General features: G+C 51.7%; 2 pseudogenes; one reads left to right on the top strand and one right to left on the bottom strand.

Annotated features, from left to right (window-relative positions):
* LOC119290013 overlaps positions 1–1,043 on the bottom strand; it is a 26,822-nt pseudogene extending 25,779 nt beyond the window's left edge.
* Positions 1,044–5,622: 4,579 nt separating this feature from the next.
* The window catches only part of LOC119284406, a 21,725-nt pseudogene continuing 19,887 nt past the window's right edge, over positions 5,623–7,460 (top strand).

The following is a 7,460-nucleotide window of genomic DNA, read 5'->3' on the forward strand; positions in this document are numbered from 1 at the left end:
GTACATTCATATGCATGTATGTAGTACCGTAGAATATATGAAACTCCTTCAAAATTAAAATAAAGCACAAAAGAAATAAAACAATACAAATTAAACAGAAAACAGGTTTAGGGGGGGGGGGCTAAAACCCTAAACCTGTGGCGGCCTTTAGTCGCGGTTGGCCAGAAGAACCGCGACTAAAGGTCCTCCGCCCCGACGGCCGCCTGGCGCCCACGTGGACGGGCCGTTAGTCGCGGTTCTTAAGCAGCCGCGACTAAAGGTGGGGGCTTTAGTCGCGCTTATTTGGTCGCGGTTGCGCAACCGCGACTAATGGCAGTTGCGAACCGCGACCAAAGGCCTTTTTTCCACCAGTGGGTGTTGCCTGTACACGCGTCAATAGTGGACAAAAGAATACAACGGGGCTGGTTTGATGGACACAGTCAAATCAGGTCATGTGCCCCGCAGCAGAGGATTAAGCTCTGAGGGTCTGGCGCAAGTTGCTTATTTCTGCAATGATGCACACATCCGCATGAACCAGATGCCAGAATGGATGGTTTTGATATGGGGTACCATGTAGGCCGAGCTAGAAAAAAACGCTCTCTCTCTTTCTTTATAGAGAGAGTATCGTATGCATGAAATTTGTGTGATACTCCACACCATGGCTAAGCCTTTTTTCTTTGCATGCATCTGCTGCCCTGAAGTGCTCCGTCGAAGAAGACTACTACCCACTGCTGGCAAGCATGGCTCGTGAGACGAGGACAAAAAATGCAAATTAACAAGGACCACATGAATTGCTTGGAGTAGCTAAACATGCATGTCTAGCGTGCTGACGCTTGCAACGTAGTAGTGTGCAATCGAACACACGCGACAAGCTGCTATTACTATGCATGTACCTGAATGGTTGCGAGAGGAGGCTTATTGAGCCGCCTGAGGAGGCTTCGCACCTCCCGCCGGCGCTGCACGAAACTCCCTGCAGTCGCCGGCGCCACCGCCGCCCGGCCCTCCAAGAAGAGAAACGTGAGAGCCACGACGACAAGGAGCAAGCACGCTCGCGTCGCTGCCATTGCGGTTTTGCTCGCTTCGGCTGTCGCGCTGTATATATAGGAGGAGACGGAGCGTCCTGGCTTTCTATAAGGCCGATTGATCGAGACCGTCTCTTTTATTTGCTTGAGACCGTTGTAGAATACGTACTAGTACAATGAATGTCATGTCCGGCATACTGAAGAAAAGCTTTGAGTCGTGTCGCTCGGGCCAATGTGTGAAAGCTCCGCACCGTGTTGCTATGATTACCGCGCCGTGTGGCCGCCGGCATGCAATAATGAGAAGATGACTTTCATGCACTGGTCCCTTGCTGGAGCCGCGGTGCATGTTAGATTTGACCGTCCGGGCTGGCCTGTAGATACCGTGTCCATCGGCCCAAGGTTGCTGTGCTTGGCCCACTGTGTGGCCGTGGTTGACGATGCACTTGTTGCCCGCCGCGCGGTGACAATCAATTTCTTTTTTCACAAACAAAGGAGGGTACGTACGTAATGACCCGGCCTCCATGGAATGATCGTCGTGGAAGCAGGCAATTGTGTAGTAACGCTAGCTCGTGGGAGCGAGAAACAACGATTGATATTTGGCCTGAAACGTATGCGTTCCTGGGATAACAAGCAATCGTTACATGGCTTAGAGGACCCCGGAGAGACCCTTCAAGAGGACTCTAAACAAATCTTGGCCGGACCCTTATATGGCCAGGTCGGTTACCAGTGCGACAACCCAAAGCATGTCTAACACTCCCTCTAATTTCAACTTTATCAATTGCGTCCAAATTTTTAAAGAAGCTTCATAGGTGGTATAGCTTTGGTGAAGCCACCAGCTACCTGCTCTTTGGAGGGAACGGAACGTATCTCGAGCATCTTCCGAGACACTCTTGCTAGTATGATAAAGTGGGGAGTCGATTGCAATGTGTTTGGTTCTTACATCAAACACTTGATTTAGCCAATAAATGTAGCACCAAGATTAGCGTACCACCAGCATTCTAAATTCTTTGTTGAGGTATTCTACGTTCCTTCATTAGGGATTATACCCAATAATAGGATGGTCAGATTGCAGGAGCAGTGCCACACCCTGTGAATGATGGCCTCTCTATTCTGCAATACGTCGATGCTATAATACTTTTTATGGAACTTGAGCCGGATAAGCTCGAAACCTAAACTCTTGCTTTCGGCACTTGAGCAAATGCCGGCCATTAAAATTAACTTTCATAAAAGGAATTGTTCTGCTTTGGAGAAGCCTGTGAGGTGCCGGCTGATTATGCTAACCTTTTTGTTGTCCGCAAGGCCATTTCCCATTAAATTTTTGGGAATTCCATTTCATTATTGGCGTCTCACTAATGCAAAGTGGAAACATGTAGAGGGGCGCTTAGAGAAGCAGTTGAGAAGTTGGAAAGACAAGTTACTCTGTGTTGGAGACACGGCTACTCTTGATCACAAATATGGTTCTCCGCCGTTTAAGAATTCATCTGATTAATCAGTTATTGGCCAGTTCATCGCTACTCATCGGGCGGCCGAATCGAATAACACATATTCATCACGATTAACTTGTCAAGCCAATTAAATGGTCCGTTAGACTAATTAAATGGTCTCTTAGACCGATTGATTGGTTATGAGGCCAATTAATCAATGTTGTCCCGCAAATTCATGAGCAAACAAAGCCCAATTATTTGGCCCATAACCCCTTCCGCTCATAAAGACCTAGGGTTTATCCCTCCACCCACCCCCTCCCACTCTTCTCATGAGAAGTTTGACGCATTGCAGAATTCAAGGTGGTGAAGAATATTCGCCAAGGTGGAGTTTGTTAAAATTGTGTTGAATATTGTATAGAAAGTAGGATACAGTTGGACTCTGAATAGTATTGTGTTTAGATAAGATATGGAGTCGTGTCCTAGTAGGACACTTGTATCCTAGGCCTCTCATATATAACGAGAATAGATACACGATGTAACCTATGCCAACATAATTCACAGGAACACAGGAGAAGCCAGCGGCATGTGCCGACACCCAAGGCGACTGTATGCGGTATTGTAGCGGTGTCATGGGAGGAGCGCCCATAGTCAGGCCTGGGGATATAGACGTATCGGTGAACCTCGTTAACAAATCTTGGTGTCGTGCTCGGGTGATTGCTTGGTCTTCGGATGATCGATGATGGCCTCGAATTTATTCTAACAATTTGTGCGAAAGATGTTTACCCTTTTCTAGAGAAATTTTGGAAAGTCACATATTTCTTTATTTTTTGTCACATAAAATAAATTAAAAGCAAGAAACTAGAAAAGGGGGAAAGTGTATGCTTACGAGGCCCTTTATCGCGTGAAAAAGGGGATTTACTTGAGCAGAGTCACCTGGGAAAAATGTAAAATATCCAGTTGAATTTTGGTGGTCATCCGATCTGCACGGTGATTGGTGCCAACTGCCAACATACCCTGGCTGGGCGGCGAAACAGAGCAGAGCATAGAAGCAGGGAGCGAGGGCGAAGCAGAGGCCGCCTCCTAAAACCGAAAAAGATTGTCTTCCCGCTTTATATATAAAGCACCAATCAACAAGCACCCAGTACAAATAAACGCCACGACACTGCAACACACGCACATACCCAGGATAGGGTACATAGGCGCTGAGCTCAGCAACACCAACCCTAGCACTACCACCCCGGAGAGATGAAGCTACATATGATGAACCATGCGCTCCAAGGCGGCGCCTTCAGGAACGGTATGACACCGGAGCACCGCCACCGCCCGATCCAAGGATCAGAGTTTCCCCCGGAGCCGCATGACGGGCAATGAGAGTTGTGACGACGCCTTCAAGAAGGGAACGATCTTCGCCGCCGCCGGTCCGTCCGAAGATAGAGCAGATTTTCACCTCGGCCAACATTCACCGCCACCGAACGCCACACCCCGGCAACCAAGCCGCCCAAACGACCATGGTGACCGGGCAGCACCAAGGCACGGGCTCTACCCAAGAGCACCGCGCGACCACCATCAGGGCCGCCGCCCCAGCATCCAAGACCTCGACACCACCTCACCCGAGACCCACCGCACCCCAACGAGAGAGACGAGCGGAAAGGTCCCATCTTTCGCACCCCTGGGCGTCCCCCGGCGTCAAGACCCAATAGGACGGCCAGAAGTGGCATCCAGCGACCCGTCTTGCTGCCCCGAGCGCGAGAAGAGTGTTGGAAATTCGCCACAGGATCGATCACATCAAATCACACGAACACACGCGCACAACAAACTGATAGCCAAGGGCTCGTATCGTGCCCTTTGTTTTCCTCTTTATTTCTATTTTCTCCTTTTCTGTGTTACAATCTTAATAGCCTGCCACTGCTTATATAGACGCAGCCAGGCAGCAAGACCCGAAACGCTAATCTCCTAAACCGACTAGTACATGGACATTATAGTAAAACTCCAACTCGGTTAACACACCACCACCGTAGCAAACTTTCCTAGTTTGACTACTCCTAACACAGCACGACTTAGTACTACTATTTTCGAGTCACGGTGAGACATTTACCTAAATGTCTTGTCCCGCCGATTGCCTCCGGTGTCGCGACTTACCAGATTGCAACTGCCTTCTTCTTGCAACGATGGCTACCAATTCATCACCATCTTTTTTTCTTAATGCCGACTTGTAGACTAGACCAATGATTACCAGAACTACCAGCCACGCTGCCACATCTTAGCGTGCTACATGAAGACTAAACGTATAGCCTCATGCAGGAACTCAACTTTACTGGTCCGCGTCCATTTTCACGTTAATCTTCATCTTCTCGTCGGTTGCTTGCAGACGGGGAGACACATCTCTTCACCCGTCACATCTTCTCATCTTCTCAGTATCGCTGATGCCACATCTTATCGAACGACACCTCCTGTCCAGCGGCAACACAACTCGCCATATACGTACAACTCATCTTCATCGTACATGAACTCGCCGAAACTCCTTGATCACGAATGGAAACGCAAGGCACGAATTCCTTTTTCCGCCCGATCTCGCTCGCAATTCTCCTCCGCCAGTGACGCATCTCAACTGAAGCAGAAGACTCACACACCTGAGCTCTTGGATGCACCTTACAAGAACTCATGCACCTTGACGACAGCTCGCAACTTTGTCGCCTCTTCCTCGCTCCCCCAGCGATGATCTTGATGATTTTCTTGGTGTCGCAACTTCGGCACCTCCATAACCATCAACAATCACCAACGCCTTGCCGACAACAACCATGTCGCCATCCTCCAGGTTGTTCTGTCGAACGACGATTTCCCGTCGCCTCGCTTGCGACACCACCTTCACCGCCTTCTCGTCGCTGCTCCGCCCAACGACTAACGCCTTATCCTCCACGTCGCTGCACTACCCAGTGACTATCAGTTTGTTGTGCGCATGTGTTCGTGTGATTTGATGTGATCGATCCTGTGGCGAATTTCCAACAAAGAGCGCAGCCCTCCAGCACCGAGAGGGGGACGAGGTCAGTCCTGCTGCACTGTGCGCGAGACGAGCCCGGTCCGGCTACACCGTGCGCGAGACGGGCTCTATCCTGCAGCACTGGGCGCGAGACGAGCGGTGGACCGCAACTAGGAGAGGACCAGCCCTTTGATGGGAGTCGCGCCGGGGCGACGAGAAGATGGGCCGAAGGCCGAGACGGTCCGAAAGCAGACGAGCCGCCATCAGAGAAGCCGGCCGCTACCGCCGGCAGATCCGTCGAGGCATCGTGAAGCCGCCACGACACCGGGAGGCCACCACCGCCAGCCCTTCCCACGCCGCCGCCCACGGCCAGGGCAACGGCCGCGCCCAGCCAATGCCCTACCCGTGTCGCCCGGCGAGCTCCAAGCGCCGGAGACGCCAAGCACGCACCACCAGATTGGCCCCGTGGCATTGCCGGCCTGGGCGGATCTGAGCCAGCCCCGAGGCAGCCGGCCGCACCACTCAGACCCACGCGCACCACCACCACCATCCGGGAGGACGGATCCATGCCTCCCTCGGCCGCGCCGTGACAGGAGAACGCCAGACGGATCTTCCCGATGCCCAGCCGCCGCCGCCACCGCCACCGCCACCTCCACGCGCACCACCACCCACCGCGCCGCCCGATGCCCAGCAGCGCCCGCCACCGCAGCAGAGCGCCACCACGCCGCGCCGCCCGTCGCCAGGGTCGTTCCCAGGCCGGTGGAAGCAGCCCCGCGCCGGCTCCCACCTGCGAGGGATCGAGGTTTCCCCGCCGCCGCCGGCCCCGGGCGGGCTTTGCCCGGCCGAGCCCAATGGCGGCGGCGGGGGAGGGAGGGAGGAGGGTCGGGGGGCTCTGGCGGCGGCGGCCTAGGATTTCCTCCCGGCCGCCGCGCGGGGCGACACGGGAGGGAGAGGCTTGTAGTATTTTAGAACCATTAACCTGCAGGTGCCATCGAGGACTGCATCGACAACTTCAAGCACGACATCGCTCTCAAGTCCAGCTTTGCCAGGAACATAAGCTCATTATACCCTCGCCGCGGCTTTGCCAAGAAGATCATAAAACTGAAGAAGAGATGTGTCGGTGCACGCCAGCAGAGAGATCGGTACATCACCGACACTGGCGACTTGGCCAAGGAGATCAAAGATCCCACTAAGAAATGCGTGGAATCAAGCACCCTGGAGCCATGGTCGCCTGAGGCATACACAACTGACCCCGTGGGAATGAACGAGGCCCAAGAGGAGCTCATGGAGCTGATAAGGGAAGGCCAACAACCCAAGAAGCTCAAGGTGATCTCCCTTGTCGGTTTCGGTGGTATTGGTAAGTCTCAACTTGCCTGGCAAGTATACAACAGTCCCGCCATTGTTGGCCAATACAATACACGGGCTTGGGTTTCTGCTACGGGCAAAGACGTGAAGCATACCCTTAAGGAGATGCTACGACAAGTTGATGAAAGTGAAGGCACCAAGAGGTATACCATGTTTTCTACACTAAGGTAGTTTTTTGTGGAGTAATGTTACACTTACGGTGGATTTCCTACTGAATTCATTTATGGGTGAAGTAGAGGTTAGTTGAAGTTCAGGAGAAGTTCATCGAGATGTACAGACGGTTAGTCTGTACATCTCGATGTAGGGAATTTCCATAGGGTAACCTTTTTTATTTTTTGATGCCATAGGTTAAGCATTCTCGGTACTTTATTTCTGTTGGTTTTTTCTCAACTCGTTTTCCTCTCTAACTCAGAATCAATTCCACCAGGATCAGCGGAAGTAGCAGCAGTGGGAGTGAAGGCAGTCTCAGCGATCTCCGCGCACGCCTCAAAAAGTCCCTTGAGGGGAAGAGGTATATCATATTTGTTTTCATGTACCTATTGATTTGCCCTATCATTCAATACATTCATCTATTAGTTTAGCACATTCCAGTTCTACATATAGCTAAAAGAGTGCATCATTTATTTTATGGCACACTTTGATTGGGCAAGCAATTTGTGTAATCTCTGTTGAGGCGCATAAGTGATGCTCTAG

This window comes from Triticum dicoccoides, chromosome 4A (assembly GCF_002162155.2).
Source record: "Triticum dicoccoides isolate Atlit2015 ecotype Zavitan chromosome 4A, WEW_v2.0, whole genome shotgun sequence".
Lineage (NCBI taxonomy): Eukaryota > Viridiplantae > Streptophyta > Magnoliopsida > Poales > Poaceae > Triticum > Triticum dicoccoides.